The 22,765-nt window shown below is 42.3% G+C and overlaps 2 long non-coding RNA genes across 3 annotated transcripts in view; one reads left to right on the top strand and one right to left on the bottom strand.

The window, feature by feature from the left end:
* Positions 1-22,765, bottom strand: part of LOC111098119 — a 251,579-nt gene that overhangs the window by 12,929 nt on the left and 215,885 nt on the right. The window lies entirely within an intron of this gene.
* LOC106559499 lies at positions 733-17,649 on the top strand. Of its 2 annotated transcripts, XR_005367100.1 has the most exons (4): positions 733-1,208; positions 3,125-3,221; positions 5,291-5,395; positions 15,836-15,933. It is a non-coding gene; the product is annotated as an uncharacterized LOC106559499 (long non-coding RNA). The 2 variants fall into 2 exon arrangements; XR_005367099.1 differs by lacking the exon at positions 5,291-5,395 and having other exon boundaries at positions 15,836-17,649.

The raw sequence follows: 22,765 nt of genomic DNA, 5'->3' as shown, positions 1-22,765 counted from the left end.
CAATCGCTCAGCTAACAAGCAGCAAAGCCAAGATTTGAAATCGACAGCCTGATTCCTAGAGTTTGTACTCTTAAGCACTATGCCACACTGCCTCCCAAGGGGTGGGAAGCCCTTGTCAACCAGACAAGCTGTTAAAGCTTCCATGTCAATCTGCCACCTCCTTGCACATATGCAAGTGCTTGCCCTTTCCAGGTGTCCATGCGATCATCAGGTAATGCAAAGGGACTAGATTTCTACGGACCTTCCAGGCCTGCTACACATGCTGTGTCTCCACAAGTGGATGAAGCCAAAGCCCAACCTTTTATGATACAAGCTTTTATGGTCCTCCAGAAAGAGCTTAATGGGGCCTTTACAAAGGTTATTGAGGACCCAAAGTCCTGGGATAAAAATCTTGTAAGGCAGAATACAGCACTCATTTCAGGGCATTCATCCTAGGAATGTATGCTGAGCACCAACTCCTGCCAGATGCCATGTTAGCCCGCGGATATCACAGGGAATCAAGATACGCAGGCCCTCCCTCAAGCAGCTAATGGTGCTCGGTGGGGGGGGGGGGGGGGGGGGGCTAGGGGAGTGACCTGACCAGAACACAGAACCAGGAATTACAAGGGAATAGGGAGATGAGTGTGATACCGGGGGTGCCATGAGCGAGCATAGCCACGGGATCCGCCTTTGAGAGGAAGATAAAATATTGCATGATTCTCATTTTGTGATCCTGGCCAGCTGAGACTCTTTTTCTGGGACTGCTCAGAGCTCTGCAGGAGAGGCAATCTGCTGAGACACGATGTTCTAGTCCACACTGTCTTTTCTTGACATCAAATGCTTGCCTGACCTACACTCATTGCTCCAGTGGGCTTTTGGAGCTCCTACTAGGCCAGCAAGAGGAATGAGGGCACATGACCACAGGACCCCAGAGTGCCATTTTGACCCCCTTTTAATTCTGATAGCGCAAAAAACCAGCATGACGAGGAAGAGCCTGGCAGACGGATGGCAGCACGTCTCCACCCAGACAGGCCATTGCCAGATGCCTTTCCACTTAGAAAGGGACAGAAGGAGGAGCAAGGCCTGACAAGGTGGGCCGGCATTAGGGAAGCAACAGGCCAGGAAGAGACTACAAATTGGATCCCTCCGGCCCGGGCTGCCTGCAGCCGGTTCTGACGCCTGAACTGACTGCCCCATCAACAGCCAGCACAGGGGAGAGCTGGTGAAAGGTAAATGCCTTCCATTTGTTCCGCTCAGCAGTGCTATTAGTAGCACACGGAAAGAATTTGGGTGTCAGATTTTTATCCCGAAAGCCTCACTTAGATAGCAGGGTATTTTGCTTACATAGCAATCTGCTTCTGATAGGATTTCCCTCCTGTTTGTTCAAACTCCCCTGCTCCATGCCTCCCGAGAGCAAAGCTTTGATTTCTTTTTTCTTCACCCCTTCTCTCCTCCACCCTTACAAGGATGACCGACCGCGGCCATTTTCTGACTCCTACTGGGTAGAGGCGACTCCTACTAGGTTGAGGCGCCTCCTCCACCCTCGGGATTTCTTGTCAACCCTCCTGAGACCAGGATCATCATCATCTCCCCTCACGAGCAAGGCCGTGGGGCTCAGAGAAGCAAAGTCACTGATGCAGGTTCTCACAGGAGGGACCCACCCCACTCCACTGCCTCAACCCCCCCGGAAGTGCTGCACAGACCCTGAGTCACTGGGACCTGGTGGCACCTGAGTGGCTCCAGTTTATCATTCTAACTCACTACGGATGTGTCAGCATAGGCTTGGAGACGTTTTCAAGCAGTTTTGTAGCTTTCATAAAACATGTTGCATTTTCTCTGAGAAGGTGATTTTTCTAAGTTTAACACAGAGTCAGAGTTTTATTGTTATTTAATAAGTAGCAGGGGTTTTTGTTATCCTCTTGTCTTATTCGGTATCACGGAGAACTTGCTACATCTACTTCAAGGGAATAAAATGATACCAGAATAGATTTATGGAAAATGAAAACAGGAACTGGCAAACTCAATGCTATTTCACAATTATTTGCTAAAGGAGTTTGCAACACTTGGATTTAGTTGCTTTTCTCTCTCTTTTTTCTGTGCTGTTTCAAATGAACTAATCTGAATATAAAACATTTTGAACTTGCTGGAATGCCACATGCCTAGCCTGGAGGTGGAGGAGGAGAACCCTCCGAAAAATCCAAATATTGATTTGCATTTCATATAAGACCTGCTCCGCTCCCATTTCCCCTAAATTGGGAAGCTGATTTCTCTGTAACCTCAAATGAGCTTGAGCTGCCTCTTTAGAGAACAGAAAGAACAATATCCCCTTTAAAAAGAAGCTGCTCCCGCTGTGGTGTAGGGGCCACAGATCTGCGTTCTGGTCCAACGACAAAGGCTGGTGAGCCTTTGAAACATCTCTGAACCTCGGCATTGCTGTGTCTGAATCCTCACGCCTTTACCAGAAAGGCTGCAGAGAGGCTGATCTCTCCCATGTAAGTGAGACAAGTTCATGAAAGAGTTTTAAGTTTTGTACAATCTAGTGAATGGAGTGATCCCTGGAGCCATCCCCACAATCATGATCCAGAATATAACTTAATGTACAGGCATGAGCCTAACTGCACCTGCCATGCTTACGTGAAATACTTTCCACAGAGCTACCTCTGATCTGGTTCCGACAAATGTATAATCTATAGTTAAGACTACATGTTTATGAGTGATTCCAGGAGTTTGTGATGATTCAGTCAAGGGCTGGGCTTAAACTGACCTTTGGTACTAAAGGCGGAAAAAAAAAAAAAGACTTGCTTTGTCATTCATTCATTCATTCAACAAACCTTGAGTGCCTTTTACAAGGAAGCTCAAACAGAAGCCTTCTGATAAGGAAGAATTTAAGCCTTTTAGAAGCACAATTTACACAGGCTTTCCATATGTTAAATATTCATTTACCAAAGATGGGTGGGAAATTGCCCTGCAACCTGCTAAGGTCATAGAAAGGTGAGCCACTCACTTTAGAAATCATTTTGACCTTACTTAAAGTAGGTCCCAGAGATTCCCCTCATTCCTTGTGGGACCATCTGATACAGTTTAAAATGGTCAAGCTTATTTTAAATTTGTGCCCTACCTTCATCTAGGACTCATCCCTTTCCAGGTAGATTTTCTCCAGTTTTTTGGAAGCAGGAAGATTGTACAATTAATGGGCCGGGAGTGGAAGGCAGGACCTCAAACGCACACACAGGCTTTTTCTGGTGAGTGTTCCCAGGAGTCTATGTCCCACCTCCTTTGCAATGGCCTGAGATCCCTGGAGAGTCTCACCTGGTCCTTTGGGGCTTGAATCTTCTTAAAAGATTAGTTTCTACCAGCCTGCCACCTTGACTCTTTCCACCACAGCCTGTATAAGCCAGGCCTTTTAAGGGGTATTTGATGGATCTCTGGGGCCACAAGAGGCTTCCTTTCATCACCTGGGCTTCTCCCCTCTCCTCTCTGCTTCCAGAGTGCGGGTGGAGATTCACAGGAGGGACTGCCCGGCAAGCAAGTGCTGAGGTGTCCTGTTCCTTAGACACAGGTTTCCTAAGGTCTGGGGCAGGGGAAGCTCTTCCCTGAAAGGACACTGAGAGCTGGGATAACCAGGACATAAAGAGGGTGCACCATATTCTAAGCTTTAGCAGGAGATGGTGGGGTACAGAAGAAAAAGCACAGACTCTTTGGGGTTGTACTGAGTTGCTTGTACAAGCTTGTCATTTCAGCACAAGCCACTTAGCCTCTGTCCTCTCATCTGCAGGAGGGGCATGACAGTAATAACCCTTAAAGATTTACTAGGAAGACTAAATGAAGAAACTATTGTCTGCAAAGTAACGAGCACTACAACTGTGCAGAATAGCAGGCCTAGAAATCTCAGTTAACATCATGGCCCTAAAGGGGCAGAACATTTTCTCCTTATACCCTTCTAGATTCTTCGGGCTGGTCCAATAATCAAATTGACATAAGACAGATTAACAAGACACAAACAAATTTCATCCATACAAAAGCCCCATAAAGACATGAGACCCCAAAGAGCAACCAAGTAACTGAGGCTTATAGAATATCCTAAGGCAAGAAAGGGGTACTGGGGCTGGAGTCAAAGGGGAGGAAGGCCATTCACAAGAAGGGAGAGATGTTTGGAAAACACAGTCGCCCTGTCATGCAGGTAAATTGCATAGTGAAAGAGGTAATGACTCTCTTCCTGACACACGCTCCCTTTCCAACGTGAATTTAGGCAGTCAATGGGAAGGAAAAGAGCTTTCCCTGAATCTGCTGGGTTTTAATTGCCTTTAGCTCAAATAATATTTATATCAAACATATTTTGGGATAGCAAAATCAGCTCCCTTTTATCCTATTACAGCCTCATAAATACAAATGCAAGGTTGAGGCAGCATGAGCTGCAAGTATCTTCCAAAGCAATGGTGACAATGGGGGATGAGCCCACTGCCCCACAAACGTCCGGCTCTGGCCTTTTCCTGTACCCTCTATTTTTCCCAACCCCAAAGCTTGTTCTAGGCACCATCTACCTCCCCCATCAAGAATCCCCTCCCTATCTTCATTCTGGCATCCCTACCAAGTAAGTCCATGTTCAAAGGTTATAGGACAAGGTCCTCCACTGCTGTCCTCAATGAGTCATCCTCATTTCTCCCTGTGGGTGCCCGAGCCCGGGCCCATGTTGTCTCCCTGCTGTGCTACAATACTGCCCCTTCTCTGGCCTCCCTGCCTCTGATCCTTCTCGCTCCCGCATCCCCCACCTCTACACCCCCCAGACCTGAACAAGCCTCCTATGTGTAACCTCTGGAATGAGGTGCACAAGCTGTGGGTGTTCAAGCCTATCCACTGAATACAGAAAGACAAATGTTGGCACCTTCTGTTCTATCTCATTCGTTTTCATTTCTATTTTTGAGTATTTTCTACTTCAGGCTAACATTTACCGAGCACTCACTCTGCAGAGCCCCATTGTATTTACTCTACACCCTCATCACGGCCGCCCTGGGCCATCGTCATATTTTAGAGACAGGGAAACTGAGGCACAGCTATGCGCAGTAACTCGCCTGTGGTTGTACAGCCAATAAGTGACGGAACTTGTGCTTGTAGAAGTAGTCATATACAATAACACATGTGCCTATTTTATAAATAAATAGAGATGTACAAATAGGGCAGAATGCTTGAAAATTTTTTTTTATTTTTGCTATGGTTGTACAATTTTTAAAGTTTTAGATTAATCTATACTCTTTACCTTGACCTTCCAGTTGTATTGTATCTGGCTACTGCCTACCTGCACTCTTCTTTCTAGGGACTTCCCTCCCAATACAGAAGCACAAGGCTTCCAGTGTCCAGGTGTTCGCGAATGCTCTCATCTCTGACCACAACACCCTTCCCTCGGGACCTATTAGCATAGGTGAGGTTTGAACAGCATGCTTTACTGGGAAACTCAGTATTGTCTAGAAGATACCTTTCAGGTGATCTGACTCTGATTTTATGGGAGCTATTTTACAACTTTTGGAAATTGTAGATGAATGATAGCAATGTGAAATAATTCTTGTTTATAGATATGTAAATCATGTCCTATCCACAGAGGTTCCACTGGCTTTTCTCTTCACTGTGAAAGAAGCTGGTTTTACCTCTATTTGCACGTTCATTTTAATATTCCTTACCTAGACATGTACCAGTTTCTTTGGATTCTCCCAATTTTAACACCTGCCTGGTTCTCTCACTGATTAATGAGTGAAATGAAGTTTTGAGCACATGTCTATTTTTTACCTGTATGGGCATCACGATACTCTCCTTGTTTAAATGATCATTAGCAAAAGTGAGTTTTGACCCAGAGCCCATGCTCTTTGGTCTCATCCTGTTCATACAACCAACTGTCACTTAATATCTACCTAATACCAGGCCCTGTGTTGGGAGCTAGGGATCAGCATTAAGTGAAATATGGTTCCTACCACCTAGTGACTCCAGGTCAGAGTAATGGGAGAGGAAAAACAAACCCAGAAACTGTGGTATCAAAGTGAGGAGTCCCTACCCTCAGTTGGGAATATGGAGAAATTTTCCTGAGAATTCAGGTAATAATTAATATGATAAGATAATCCCATTACAACATATACTAAAATTCTACCCAAAAAGCACTGGATTAAATAAAATTTTATGGTGACTCTTACTTAAATGAAGTGAGTAAACCTTGGCCACATTTGGTTTCTCATGAGATACATTAGCAATGATATTTGGCCTACACTGCATTTTATTTTTTTTATTTTTTTTATTTTTTTTTAATTTTTATTTATTTATGATAGTCACACACACACACAGAGAGAGAGAGAGAGGCAGAGACACAGGCAGAGGGAGAAGCAGGCTTCATGCACCGGGAGCCCGACATGGGATTCGATCCCGGGTCTCCAGGATCGCGCCCTGGGCCAAAGGCAGGCGCCAACTGCTGCGCCACCCAGGGATCCCCTACACTGCATTTTAAATAATAATGTACTGCTTTTGAAAGAATATAGTTCAATATTTCCAAATCCCATGTATAGAACTAATTGGAGTTATTCAAACAATAATAATCAAACAGCCCCATCTCCATGAAAAGAAAAGCACAAAGCTACACAACAATGGGACATATAGCTTTCTTGACACCAGGCCAAAAGAATGCAAGCATGTGTGGATTTGAAATTAGAACTAAGACATATATATATCCAGCTGCGCTTTGGGTTGCTTATCTGCATACAAACTCATCTCTCCACCAAGTCAACTAATTTTATTCATCATCTTCATTCCAAGTGCCATACCCAATCACTTATTTGTTCATTCATCCATCGTCCATTAATCCATGATTCATCCTAAAATCTGAATGCTGTTTGGGTCTACAGAAGCTTGAGGGGGTAGATGATGAAAAAAACCTCAGTTCTTGTCTTCAAAAGACTCATAGTCTTATGAACAGGGATGGAGGCAGGGCCCACATATAAATACCCATAATGCTAAGTAATTGTGTTATCATATAGATTATATTTAGAGGGACATGAGAGTATACGGGACAGTGATAACTTTGGTATGGGCAAGCAGAAAAATGTCTACCACAGGACAGACACAAGGCAAGGCTGGACCAGATACATCTGACATGTAAACTTATTCCCACTTTCAGGAGCATGTGCATCAAGAACATGTTAAAGTTTAATTTTCAGGGGCTCCTGGGTGGCTCAATCAATTGAACAGCTGCCTTTGGATCAGGTAGTGATCCTGGGGTCCTGGGATCGAGCCCTGCATTGTCTCTCTGCTGAGCGAGGGGTCTACTTCCATTCCCCCCCCCCCACTAGTGCTTTCTCTCTCTCTCTCAAATAAATAAATAAAATATATTTAAAAAGTACAATTTTCAAAAAGCTAAAACATGACTTTCCTGCAAATATAAAAGATTTTCTTTTTTTCCTTTTCTTTCTCTCTTCCTTTCTTTTTTCTTTCCCTTTTTCTTTTTGTTGAGTAGAGATGCAAAAATTTCTGACTATGATTATATTGAGCTTGTGTGATTTATGCTACAATGACCTCAATGGGATTCATTTCAATGGCAGTGAGTTTACCTGGTTTGGGGTTTTTCCATGTCAATTGTAGCAGCAGTGGTGGGACCAAAAGAATGAGTTGATTTGCCAAATCATACTCCCCCTCCCCAGAGCTTTGAGAAGGTTCAACCAGCACAGAATAAGAAAGAGCCTGGTGTTTTTAAAAAAACAAAGAGAAGTTTGTTATGATAGACAAGTAGTTTAGGGCATGGGAACGATGGGGCAAAGTAGTATGAAGAAGTTGTGGGTTGTGTTCGGAAGCATGCAGATTCTGAATCCTGGGCCTGAATGAAAGGCAAGGGATCAAGAGTAAGACATGGTGTATCATTCACATTAGCAGGACTGCTCCGAAAGATTGGAGTCAGGACACTCAACAAGGGCATGGGGATTATTCTCAGCTAGATTATGAGGGCTTAGGTATTTTGGAGAAATATTGAAGGAGGAGAACTCATAGAGTCAATAACAATTCACTTGAGAAAAGATGAGAATCTCTCAGTTTCTAAATCTGAGTGTCTGAGAGGAAGGTGGTGCCATATTTTTTTCAAAAAATAAAAGCAAGTTTAGGAAAATGGGTTAAAGATGAAATTTGTGGTCCCAGATATAGTAAGCACTGGTAAGGTACTGAGAAATCCCAGGAAACTACAGAGACTCAGAAGGCCCATGAGTCTTTGTTGTCCATGATGGGCTTGTCTTGGAATAACATGTGCTCTCGAAAGTATTTATAGAAGAAACACAATCCAAGGCTCATGTCACAATCCTGGCAGAATGTGAAGCTTCCACTGTCCTTTTGGTCAAGTTTTTATGAGGATTCGAGTACCTGCCCTGTGTCAGGCATGGGCTGGGATGCAGAGGCTACTCATTCTCTCTGTCCTGTGAGAGTTCATAGTATCTGAGAAATGAGTAATAGCAGATAACAGTGAGAGGCAGGGAGGGGACTAGAGCGCCACAAAGAGAAGCCCACCCTTCTCCTGGCCATAGGCATCCACTCTCCAGGGGCACAAGGTCAGATGGCCACAGGGTTTATGTGCTGCCTTCCTCTGATATGAGAAGTCACTCACAGGAGGAAGGGGAGAAAGTAACTAAAAATAAAGTGGTTTCTGATTTGAGTACATTGCGACATTCTTTGGGTCATTTTAAGGAACAAGTCCCTGTATTCTTGCAGGAAGAACTTGGAAATCAGCAGCCATAGATGATTTGAGTTACAAAATGCTTAAGGCCTGAACTGGGCTTCTAGAAATCCTTCAGACATTGCTCCTCCCTAAAGGGGAGAGAAAACTTAATTTCCCTTCTCTCTTCTCTTTCTCCTGCCATCTCCCTCCCTCTTCTCTCTCATCACCCCTGCACCCTACCTCTCTCCCTCCCTTCCACCCAACCCATACCTCTTTCTTTCTGGAACACAGGTGTTAGGAAATAAACTGATTTGATCCCTTTACTCCTGAGAGCATAATATCACCAAAAGTTCAGGTTCAGGTACAAGGTCTCAAGCCTTTTAAAAGCTGCATATCTTTTCCAGAAGTCCTTATTGGAGGGAGGTGAGGCTTTCCAATTATCCTTCTCAATCTCCCAAAGACTACCTTGTCTGTGAAGCCTCCCAATTAGACATGGTCCTCCATCCTTGAAGCTCACCTAGCACTTGACCTGCATCTCTCTCTCTTTTCTGTTTCTTATAATAACAACCTACACAGACAGTGAGTTTCACCATGGCAGCCCTAATACCTAGCACAGTTCCAGAAACACAGCAACTGCTCCATAGTCTTTGATGGATGAGGGAATTTATCATTGACTCCTCAGCACTTGTCACAGTGCTGACCACCTAGTAGGCTCCCAATGGCTCCCAAATGAAATCATCAACATGAACTCAGCTTGTCTAACAGGTATTAGGTATTCAATGACTGCTTACTGTATGGTTTCCTTTTCTTCCCCACTCCACCTCCAACCTGAGCCTAGTCTCGCATTTTGTTCCCACTTAGTCCTGGCCATGGATTGAAAACCATTATTTTAATGAGAAACTCTCTGTACTTTGCAACTTTCATATAAACCTAAAATTATTCCACAATATGAATTAATTTTAAAATTAAATTTGTTCTTCCTTTGGAAATTTTCTTCCCCCAGCTAATCACCAGAACACTTGGGAAGTTCTTTTTTATAGCTCTTTTCATTGAGAACTCTGCTTTTTATTTAACAATTTACATGTACATGTGAAAAGCCATTTATATAGCATTCATCCTGTGCCAAGAACCATTCTGGCTTCTTAATAAATATAACTCGTTGAATTCTCAGAACAACCCTGTGGTAGTAGTATTCTCTTCTTACAAATGAAAAATGGAAGCATGGAGAGGTTAGGTAAGAGGCATCAGGAGGGACCAGGCAGCATAAAGTATGGTCATCTTAGGATGTTATTCTTTTCCCGGGACTTCTTTCCTCATGAGCTGAGACATGATCTCAGTCCATTCAGCCTGAATAATGCAGTATAGGAGGTTCCATCATGGGAGATGTGCAAAAGCCATATCACACAGCTCAGAAAGAAAGGCTACCATGTATGCTCTCCCTGCACATTTCGTGGAAGCAAGAATGATCTCTCTTTCCATCAGTCTGCACCCAAAGCCAACTTCATGTCCATTCTCAGCTGCTGAGTTGAGGCCAAAGACTAGCCCAGCTGACAGTCAAGTCACTGCTTTATTCTTTTTGGGATGAGCATGAGCCCAATGCATCTTCACACTACATATATTGTGTTTTGTGTTTTTCTAATCCATTCCCAAATGTTTTAACTATTCCCTTTATGCTGACCACTGTCCCCAGTTTCTGCCTGCAGACTCCTCTTCGGAGATCTGGCCCTGTGTGCTCCTGCCTTACTGTGCAGCTGAGACTGCCATCCCTTGGGTCACCGAAGCTGCCTTTGTGGCCTTATCTTCCACTTCCTGTGCTGACCCACTCTCCTACTACATCCTCCCACCAACAAGGTTCAGATTCTTCTAACTCTTTTCGGTCCACAGCCTGGTTCTTTCTTTCCCTCTTCCTGAAAAAAACAAAAAAAAAACAAAAAAAAACAAAACAAAAAAACCCTGGTTTATCCTAATCCCTGTCCATCTGGTAGATTCCTATCTATATTTTATAACTCATCCCAAATATCTCCCCCTCTTAGAAACTTCCCTTGACATTACTAGATTGCAGAGAAATTACTTCTGGGGCCACACACTGACCATCAAGGCCATGAATACCCCATGCCACAGGCCTCCAAGTCTGGCCTAACATGAATCTACACAACTTTCCTCAGGATTTTTTTTTTTAATTAACAAACACAAATTGAACTGCACAGATCTTATTAAGTGTATAATTAGAGGAGTCTTAATAAATACAGACACTCACAGAATAAACACATCAATTAAGAATTAGAACATTACCAGCAGCCTGGAATATTCCCTCATGTTTACCAGTCAATCTACATCTCTAGGCCCCATAGATAACCATCATCCCATATCTTTTACCAAAGATTCAACTTATGACCTTCAATCTCATATCAATGGAATCTGACAGTATCTCTTTTTGTCCAGCTTCTTTCACTCAATGTGTTTTTAAGATTAATCCTTGCTGTTTCATACATCAGTAGCTTATTTTTTTTATTACTGAGTACTATTACATTGTATGAAGATACCATAGTTTGTCCATTCCCCTGCTGATGGACATTTGAGTTGTGTCCAGTTCTGTGCCACCGTGAATAAAGCCATCGAAAACATTTATTTTCAAGTCTTTTTGTGAACATATATTTTTACTTTTCTTAGATAAATAGCCTTTAAAAGTGTCTGATCTTGCTACTACCAACTTATCAAACTCATTTTCCATCTCAAATATTTTCAACGTGTTTCCTTGGCTTAAAGACCCAGTCCAAGATTTTAAGGACCACTCCCATAATAAATCTATGAAAGAGCCATAATTAACCCCAAAACTCAGAGGAGCCAAGGGGCTTGCCCAAGGTGTTGCCCAAGGAACAACACAGAACTGGAAGATAGTTTCCAAACACAAGGCCGGCCCACCTCATTGCTTTTTGAGAATAATGCCCCCAACAGTATGTGTATTTGGTATGCTCCCAAACACACATACCATTCCCCCCCTTGCTTAAAGCTCCCTCAAATCAGCCCCCTTTTCCTCCAGCCAGTGTTTTAGGGCCTTCAAAAGTCAAGAATCCATAAAGGGCTGGTACCTCCAGTATCCATTTTTCAAATTGATTCCCTAGCTACCCCTGGCAAATAAATATCAACCAGCCAACTACGGATATTCCAAGATTTCTGATAACCCTGTTATGGAGGAGACAGTATAGATCACTGAGCCATCAAAATATAATTCATCTAGTGCCAAATTCAACTGAATGAAAACCTTTGAGTGTTTATTTTATACCAGATGCAGGGGACACAGAGATGACTAAGGGCCAGTGTTGAGTTTCAGGGAACTCACAGCCTAATGAGGGCAGATAGATTATTAAATATTGCAGGCACCTGGCTGGTTCGGTGGTTGAACATCTGCCTTTGACTCAGGCCATGATCCTGGGGTCCTGGGATCGAGTCTTGCATCAGGCTCCCCACAGGGATCCTGCTTTTCCCTCTGCCTATGTCTCTGCCTCCTTCTCTGTGTCTCTCATAAATAAATAAATAAAATCTTAAAAAAAAGAATATTAAATACTGCAAACAACAGAGGTCTTAGCTTCAGTTGTAAATGGTGGGGGAAGACTTCCTTTCTGGAGAAGCTGTGACTGGAAGTTTTCTTAGAGGTAATGGCACTTGTGATAATCCTTGTAAATTGATTTGTTAGATTTCTACACTTGGAATACTGTCAGCCAAGTCCCAGTGCTGGAAGGGCACATAAGATAATGAGGGCAGTGACCAGGACAATGTGGCTGGGGTTCCCACTCATGGAAATGGTTTAAACACAGGGTAGTGAGATTGGCTGGCTGGGACCCCAGTGCCATTCTCCATAGGTTTTGACTTCCTCTGATGGGAATCAGAAAGCAGGTGCATGTTTAGGAAGATGCTGGAAAGCTGAGGAGATGGACTATGGAGGAAGAAGAGAAGAACAGCAAGGATCCCAAAAGTGGCATTGGACAAAAGACAGAGGCCTTGAAGGAGAGCAAGGACAGTTGATGGGAAAGGAACAAAAGTAAGAAACTCAGAAGAGAAGTGAGGTCTTCAAGGACAAACTAGCAGAGCAGAAGAAAGAGGCCCTAACGGCCAGACCTTGTAGACGGCAGCCCCAAGGACAGAAGAGGGCATCATGGAAAGTGGTGGCATGGGACAAGCTTGAGATGAGCAGTGATGGAGATGGGGCGAGGCCCTGCTTCGGGGAACGGGGCCCCAAAGCAAGTGAGCCTCACAAGGTCAGACATTGTTTGTTCTTCTATTAGTTTGGGTTTGGTTTGGTTTTTTAGGTTTGGGTTGGGCAAATGCTGCTGTAGACTCCTGGGAGCAAAAAATACAGGGAATGGTTCTCAAGAATTAACAAAGCACTGAACAGAAATTAAAGTTGAGAGGACTTGCTCCTCTCTTCTTCAGACACCCTTAACTATGAGACCTTGAGGAATTCACTTCCCACCTAGCCTGTCATCCTCAGCTTCCTTCACTGCCATAGTTCACACCTTAACCATCCTTGCAGGCATGTTATGAAGATCAAAGAATAATGCAAATAAACAAAGTTCCAGAAAGCATCAAGTGCCATTATAATAAAGCTAGTCTTGCTGACATCATTACTGCGGCTACTGAATGCTGCCAGTCAGGAAGGGAGACTTAATGATGGGACCAGCCCCGTACGCCAGCACCTAGAGAAGGTAAAACAATCACTGGCAAGCTCTCCTTTGGCCCAAGAAAATTTAAATGTTTAGTGTCTGTTGACTCGAAAGCATGACACATTTTATAGTATGTTTCTAAGTAGCAATTTTCCATGAAAAAGAACAATGTCCCCTGGCTTGAGGGTTTTTAGCAAGACTTGCTTATTTTTCCTCCTCAAAGAACTTCTAAAGATTTCTGGAAATACCAAATCACCCTTGAATCCTTTAATTTCCTACCAATTACCCACAAAAGGACTTCTGACTAATGTAATAGAGTCTAACATTCTGAAGGACACCAGGCATCCATTCGGACAAACTGTAGGACCTACACAGAGCAGGGAAGGTGAAGCAAGAGGGGATTCACAGGCTCCCCATCTTGCCCTCATGTAGGGACTCCTACCTAAGGAGACATTCTGATGGAAAGGGGATTTTCTACAAAAGGGGCAAATTCTAATGGACAAAGAAGACCATACTCTGTGCTAGGGGTGGAAAGTTCTGGCTTTGTCTGTCACACACACCTGTCGAGCACATACACTACCCACCATCAGCAAACCTCTGAGAAGACGCTGTGGTCCATTCACATGGGAACTAAACAAGGTTCCTACATTCTAGGAATTTTCTGTTTCTCGGGTCATTGCAAAGCAAGCTGCTGACCATTTATCTCTCTTCGAAAGAGCTTTAGCTGCGCTGCCTGTTCAATTTCATTTTCAATCAACAAAAGTGTGATTTCATTACTTCAATGTCGATGCAATAAGGTCAGTCTGCCACTTTGTGCCAGACACATTTTCCTAGGCCCAGGGTTAGGTTGCCTCTGCCTCATGCTGCTTACAACCCAGGGTATTAAACTGATTGGGGTCAGAGCAAGATGTGATCATTAAGAATCCTTTCTATTTGCAAAGGTCACACTTCTTGAATGCCGCAATCTAATGTTTGTTTGTTTGTTTGTTTGTTTGTTTGTTTTGGAAACTCATGGTTAGTATTCTGACAACCCAGAATGAAATGAAGAATTGTGAAAGAGTCAGGTTCACTTGGCCTGGGTAGACAGAGAAGCTGGACATTTAGAACTCCCCAAATCTGCATAGAAGCCAGGATGCTCTATCTGTTGAGCTGCCTATAGTGGTCAGAATAAACTAAACCCATTAGAAATCTAACTGTCCTTAGCCAGCTCAGCAAAGGCTTCAGGCTGCAACATAGGGGAAGGCAGGGCTAAGAATAATACTATGATTTAAAAAAAAAAAAAAGAAGGTAGAGAGAGAGGAGGAAACAAAACACTCTGAGGATTGGGCAAAGTCTTGCAAACCAATGTGAAGGATACACAGGGGAATCCTTCTCAAGGTTGAATTGGTGACTAGACCAATTTACCCTCCCTTAAAAACACTGGCATTGATTAGCGAGTGTGACTTTATGGGCTATTTGCAGCTTTAGTTTTCATTCCAAGAAACTGGCAGCGTCTCTCACCACTGATCTCCCCAAATTGATGGATGGTAGCAATTATATAGAGTTATTTATGTAATGTGTTGTAATAGCAGCGCAAGTTGGCTGTCACTTTGACCCAGACACCCCCTTGCCCAATTATAAGAAACCCCATCACAGAGCTGCCTTCAACCAGGGGCTAGGGAAAGAAAAAACAAAACAAAACAAAACTCTTCACCCCACCTCTTAAGGAAATAGGAACTTTGAAGGCCTTAAGAGAAAACCATGCCTCTTTGGTAGAAATACTTAATAGTATTGCTCAATATTAACTTGTCTTTATGATTTATCAGTCCATCCCAGCACTTATTCTTGCCTGTTCTGGTAACAAAGATTATTAATTTAAAGATTAAATTCTAGTTTTTCACTAAGGAGATGCTTAATGACTCTGCATTAAACACAAAGCATTGGTCTTGTCTCTAGGGGAATACAAAGGTGAGCCACGGCTCCTGTGCTCAGGAAGCAAGGTGACTGGCAGCTTTACGATGAGAACAGAGATAATAACCATCATAACCACATCTCATTTATTGAGCACCTGCTGTGTACTTTGACACACAGTCCCTTACAACTCTTCTCTCCTGCCCTCTGGCCTTTAGCCATTGACTTGTCTACTTTTCCATTACCATGGGGTATGGTCCTGACTCAAGGTCTTGCACTGTTACCTCTACCTGGACTCTTCTTTGCCCAAATGTCCATGTCTCATTCCCTTACCTCATTCAGGTTTCTGCTCAAATATCCCTGTATCTGGCAGGCATGTCCCAACCACTCCAGGTAGACCAGCAGCACCCTTACCCTACCTCACCCCATTTGTTTGTCTTCAGAACATTTGTCACTCCTGACAAATTATATAGTCATTTGAAATTGCCTGGGAATCAGACAGTTACAACAGCTGTACAGTATCATGATGTACTAAAAACCAAGAGTGAATTTTAAAATATGTGAATTATGTCCCAATATAGCTGTTATATAAACTAATAGAATGAAAATAATTTATTGTCTCTTTTTCCCCCTCTAGGAGGCAAGCTGGACTTAGTTCCCTTTTCGGGCATATCCTTGGGGCCTAGAGAAGCATAGAGCATGGAGAAGCAATTCAATAAATATTTGCTGAATGAAGAATGAGGTTCCTTGCATGAGAAGGAAACTTAAAAACTAAAAAAGCATTGATCAGCCATAGGATATTGGTGTTATTTCTGTTGGTGATAATCAGTTTCTCCTAGAAGACAAATAGAATAACCCCTGGCACAATTTGCTTGTCAAAGAATTCACTGCAATCTTTTTCTTTTCTTCTTGTTCTTTTTTTTTTTTTTTTTTTTTTTAGTCAACTCCAATGTCATCAAACTGAGAAGTAAGATTAGAATACTTAACAAGTACACCTGGGTGGCTCAGCAGTTGAGCATCTGCCTTTGGTTCAGGGCATGATCCTGGAGTCCTGGGATCGAGTCCCACACTAGGCTCTGCACGGAGCCTGCTTCTCCCTCTGTCTATGCCTCTGCCTCTGCCTCTCTCTCTGTGTTTCTCATGACTAATCCAATAAAATATTAAAAAAAAAAAAAAGAAGAAGAATACTTAACTGATAGACTTCTAGATTCACACACACTGGCTCTGCCAATCACAGTGTATGACCTCAGTGAAATACCTTATTCTTTGAAACCTCAGTTTCCACATCTATGAGATGGAGGATCATAATATCTTATTGAGTTCTTATGAGACAACACAACTGAATGCACATGGAATATTCTAGCAACATCTAAATGTATACTAAAAAATAAAATAAAATAAAAAAATAAATGTATACTAAGCAGCCAAGAAATGGTTCATATCTGCCAAAACACAAGATCTTGAGGATACTCATACTTCGTATACTGGTACAACAAAACAAACAAACAAAATCTGCTTCCCAAGACATGTGAATTTGGGTTTCAAAGCAACAAGAAAATGCCATAACTACCCTTCCACTGGATGTCTAGTTACATCCCCACTTCACTTCCCATCTTCATGAATGCACGCCTTTTACTTCCACATCGTGGGCATTGCTCAGCACAGCAGAGTAGAGAGAGTGCTGGTTTTCCTTCTTCTCAGACCACCAAGGTTTGAAACTGAGATCTGCCTAGCTGTAACCTTGAGCAAGGAACTTGGATACTATGATCCTCAGCTTCTTTATCCATTCAATAGAAATCACATGCATCTCTCTCTCTCTCTCTCTCTCTCTTTCCCTCTCTGTCTCTCTTCCTGGATGAGTCAAAGTGGAACATAATAGACAGGCAAACACAGTATACATTCCTAATAATAGAAGTACCTTCTATTCCCTGCCCCACTCACTGGGTGTCACCTTAAGGATTGTTCAGAAATGCTTTTTCTCATTTGTTATTCAATCATCCAATACTGAATGAGGGCTTACCCCTGTGCCAGAGCCTGGGCTTAGAGGAAACATGAGTTTATAAGACAGATGCAGTTTATAGTCTGCAGGTTCCCAGGCAGAAGCAACCTCTACTCTGCCCTAGTGCCACATTCCAAGAGGTCAGTTAGACCTGGGCTCCGTAGGAGCAGAGACCTATAATCCTTCCTCTTCTGTCCTATCATGGCTCTAAAACTGTAGGCATTTGAATTCCTACAGGGAGGAACTTTTGGTCCACTCCTCTTAATCATACAAATGAACAAAGGCAAACTATCTCCCTAGCTTCTGAGAGTTCAGGGTTCTTTAAAACGATGAAATCTGATTCTAGGCCTTAAAGGCTAATGATACAAGAAGCTGGGCTGTAATTAGACAGGACCCCAGTCTTGGGCAGCATTAAAGGAACACCAGACTAAATGTTCATACTTGGAAATAGTATCCACCTATTACTAAGATGATAAAAATAAATAAAAAATAATAATTTTACAAAAACATGGAGGTACCATTTCAGTGAATTTTCTCTGCAAGACTGAGGTTTTCCTTTCAAAAGGGAACTTTTCCCTTATTTTGTGGACTAATCACCTCATTGGAAACAAAGGCATTAATACTCATGGGTAATAAGGTGATTTAAAACTTTGGGTAGAATGCAAGTCAACCTGATTCCTAGACTCTCCCTGTAGAAAGCCCTGTGAAACATTAGAGCACTTTTATTGCTTGCCCTTAGTCATAGTTGGTGGGAAGAACACACCCTTCTGGAAGATGCAGCCTATACCATGCTTGGGAAAGAAATGGAGTCTACCCTGGTCCTTGACATGAGCTCTGACCTTTTGTCCTTGAAAGATAACCTTCCGGGCCAGGTAACACTGTGTGCCTATAAATTTATATATTAGATCTATTTTCAAGGCTTGCACTGGCACTGTCTGAATATAACATTTGCCACATGGATCATTGTCTCTCTTAAAAACATCAAATCCAGATCTTTAGATTTCCAATGCAGTGTTTTTCATCTGCTCCACAGCTGTCTTGCAAAATTTTACTGGGGCCATCTTGGAAGTTTATACACATACACACACACATACACATATAGTGTATATATGTATAGTAAAGATATATAAGATTGCTCTTTTTTTTATGGGCAATAATGGGAAACCAAAGTACAGGCTAGCTATGAGGAAGCAGAGAACAGAAGTCCCTCCTCTTTTCTACCTAGCCCTTTTGCCATACTCCTGAAAATTTAAAGTAGTTTTAATGAACTGAACTTTCTTTAGAATGCTCAGTCTCCATCTGAAGAATCAGTATGGATTCTGTTTTCTACATTTCTGAGTGAACCACTGCAAGAGAGGGCAGGGAAATGATCTGGGGCTCCCAAGCACAACCATAACCACTTATGAAGGGCAAACTTTCTGGCGGGGTACCCACAGAGCCAGCCAAGTTCCACTGTGGTGTAAGGGTACACACACACACACACACACACACACACTTCTTTCTTCATGGTTATGGGCAGTAGAAAAGTTCTGAAGAGTCACATGAAATCACACATTCATCACATCACTCAGTAAGCAGCTGTAACAGATAATTTTTTGGGGAGGAGTATATAATTATCTTTGTCTCCCCTTTGTACTTCATACTTCTTCATTCATGATTTTCCCACTATTTACATCTGTCCCCATTTTCAAATCTCTTTACCTATTGGCTCTTGAACTTCTTAGAATGCATGGTTATAGAGGAATAAAACAGAGGATTTTTAAGTTATCATATTCTTGGACATGCATTCAGGAAGCCACTGCTTGTAAACTCTACCAATATTCAGCTCAGAGTGGATGGACAGCCGAGATCAGGCACCCCAGAATCTTTTTTTTTGGCACCCCAGAATCTGACCTCCTAATCCCAACTGCAAAATTTGTGGGAGAATCTGGAGGAATCTGCTGCAGAATGGGCTTATCAACAGCCCTTATCAACTACTTTTCTTTCTACTTCCTAAACACACCATAGTCAAGGCTTAGGAGCAAGGAAACTAATTTCAAGGAGAAGAAGGAAATGCCATGCCAATGGCTACCTCAGTGCCTCATCTCATTGCTCAGGAGCATATAACTGGCTGTCCCACACGCACAGCAGCAATTACTGAAGGGGCGTGGATGGCCAAATGTTGACTGCGGCTTCCTTTTCAACTCCATTCCCATGGTCCTATTTTACTGAAAAGTGAATGCAGCTTTCTCCACTCTCCAAACTGAAACTATTATCACTTAATTTTCCTTAAATAGTCTAGGACCATGGTGATTAAAAAAATTTTCAGTAATTCCCCATTTCTTTTTACTAAGAAACACAACAAAATTCAACATGTTCTCACTTGTCTTTATTTAAAACCTCTTCCATAATATATCTGAAATTTGTGAAAGCTTTTCTTGGTCAATATTTAAAAACAGCTTTCAGGGGTACCTGGGTGGCTTAGTCGGTTAAGTGTCTGACTCTCTTGGTTTTGGCTCAGGTCACAATCTCAGGGCCATGTGATGGAGCCCTGTGTCAGGTTCCATGCTTAGCATGGAGTCTGCTTCAGATTCCTCTCCCTCTTGCCACGTTCAGGTCTCTCCCTCTCTCAAATAAATAAATAAATTTTAAAAAAAGAAAAGCAGCTTTCACTGCCAATGTCATAATGAGGTAAAATATGGAAATAGCTTCAGCCTGCAACATATCCTCTCAAATGTGTTTCCTACATAGCAAAGTATAAAAAAAAGAACATGAACTTTCTAAAAATCAAAAGACATGGAGTTTCCAGATCATTATTTCCTCTATAATTTGCTATGGGACATTGGGTAAGGAACTTTCTCTCTCTGGAGTTCAACTTTTCTATTTCAAAGAAAAGAGTTTCAATTTCAGAAACTTTCCTTCTTTCCTTCCTTCCTCCCTCCCTTCTTCCCTGCCTCCTTTCTTCTCTTCCTCTTCTCACTGCCCTTCTCCTCTCTCTCTCTCTCTTATTTTTTCTTTCTAACAGTGGAAGTTCTCCTCCAAATGAAATCCCATTCAATTGGCCATCATATGAACTATGAAGGCGAAGCTACTCTTTATGTAGCTCTCCTCATTAGTCTCCTCTTTGACTTCAGGAGTGCATAAGACAGCTAGTCAGTAACCTAGATCTCCTTAGAACCCACTTTGTTAGAAGAAGAACAAGAACAAGAATGAGAAGGAGGAGAGGGATGATGATGATGACAAGGGGAACGAGGAAAATAATGAGGACAAGGAGGAGGATGAGGAAAAGGAGAAGAATGGGAGGAGGAGGAAGAGAGGAGGAAGAAGAAGAAGAAAACATTGAACTACAGGATGAGAACCCATACTGTACAGTGTAGATTGTGTGCACTCTGGAATCAGACAGACCTCAATCCAAATCCCTACTCATGTCTGCTTTCACTAGGGCATGACTGAAAAGCCATTTTACATGGGTCACTCTTTGAGCCCTGATCTCTTCATCTATAAAATGGGAATAATAATATCTACCAAATAAGGTTACTGAGGATTAAATATAAGGATTATTAAAGGATGAGTTAAATCCCCAGCATACAGTAATACCTCAATAAATAGAACCAATTGTTTTTTACTAAGAAGACAAAGTGCCCCACTAAACAACTGTAGTCATAGTGATTATTAATAGAATATGCTTTCACTCTTAAAAGGCCCTGGTTTGGACAATAAATTATATGACTATTTAAACCATCTCTTAAAGTCACCCCTCCCGTTTTGATTCTGGGGCTTTCAAAACATGCAGAAGTCTACTGGCTGAGTCTTAAAATCTCACAAGGAGCTAAAGACTACTTTTCATTGTCAAGGTACAAGAATGTGGTTGGTGCCACTATAGAGGCAGGCAACTCACAAACACAGAAGAAATATTTAATGGTTTTATACCTCACCAGAGGAGAGATCCCCTTGACCCAATAACTGGCAAATTCCATGGGCATACATGGTGGAGTCAGCATGGAAAAGAGCCAGGAAAGCCAGCATTTGTTCATGTTAAGAGGATATGTGTTTCCAATGAGATATCACTTTATACCAGTGAGAATGACTAAAATTAAAAGACAGAAAGCAATAAATGTTGGAGAAGATGTGGAGAAAGGGGAACCCTATTCCACTGTTGGTAGGAATGCAAGCTGGTGTAGCCCCTCTGGGAAACAGTGTGGAGGTTCCTCAAGAAGTTAAAAATAGAACTACCCTACAACACAGCAATTGCACTACTGGGTACTTACCCCAAAGATACAGATATAGTGAAATGCCGGGACAACTGCACCCTAATGTTCATAGCAGCAATGTCCACAATAGCCAAACTGTGGAAGGAACCATAGTGTCCTTTGACAGATGAATAGATAAAGAAGATGTAGTATATTTATACAATGGAATATTACTCAGCCATCATAAAGGATGAATACCCACCATTTGCTTCGACATGGATGGAACTGGAGGGTATTATGCTGAGTGAAATAAGTCAATTGGAGAAAGACAATTATCATATGGTCTCCCTCATTTGTGGAATACAAGAAATAATGAAAAAGATTATAAGAGAAAGGAGGGAAACTGAGTGGGGAAAAATTAGAGAAGAAGACAAACCATGAGAGACTCCTAATTCTGGGAAACAAAGGATTGAAGAAGGGGAGGGGGTGGGGGATGGGATAACTGGGTGACAGGCAATAAGGAGGGCATTTGATAGGATGAGTACTGGGTGTTATACTATATGTTGGCAAATTGAATTTAAATAAAAGTTTTTTTAAAAAGAAGATATGTATTTGGAGTAAGCAATCTCTCATTTCATGTCTCCTGCAATCCTGGTGTTTCTCTTCCTTGATGAACACAGGCAGGGGCTGTGTTCACGTGGTTGGGAAATGAAACACTTGAGTTGTAAACTCAGAGCTGGGCACAGAGAACACTGATCTTAAGAGTGTACGCTGAAACAAAGAAATGTGTGCACCTGAGTAGGTATCCTTTGTGTTTGGTGCGCCTTGTGGTTATAATTAAGCAAATCCATTATAAGCCAACAAACATTTGTGGACTCCTTTTAGTATTAGTGATTCTGCTTGCAAACCATTGGCTTTTTTGTAGACTTGCCTAGTCTCTTCATTAAAAACTAACCACTTCAAAATTGTTTTAAGCTTCTGAACATCAGCCTTGAGAACAAGAGAGTAAATACCAGCATCACTTATCACCTTGGCAGGCTCAATAAACAGCATTTTGGAGCGTTAACAGCCCTTAATAGAGACTCTCACTGCTATTAGCTAAGCAAACAGTCATTAGTTTGAGGAAGGCAACCAGTGACCCATCTCCACAGTGACTGATTGTTATCTATGTTGGCTTCAGCTGATGTGGTACACATTCCACCCCAGCACCTTCTGAGGGAACTGGTGGTGACCATGCCATTTCAGGCTTGGATCTATGCTCCAAGCTGGGCTGCCATTAGCTCTGTTTTAAATAAGAGTTTAACCGGAGTTTAACCAGTAGTGACTGAAAACATCTCCTCTTCCCTTTTGGTCCACAATTGATAAAAACCCCACCCCTTCTCTCAGGTCCACTTCAAAT

Source organism: Canis lupus, chromosome 11 (assembly GCF_011100685.1).
Source record: "Canis lupus familiaris isolate Mischka breed German Shepherd chromosome 11, alternate assembly UU_Cfam_GSD_1.0, whole genome shotgun sequence".
Lineage (NCBI taxonomy): Eukaryota > Metazoa > Chordata > Mammalia > Carnivora > Canidae > Canis > Canis lupus.
The sequence above is the reverse complement of the archived record's forward strand: the minus strand, read 5'-3'. Positions and strand labels throughout refer to the sequence as shown.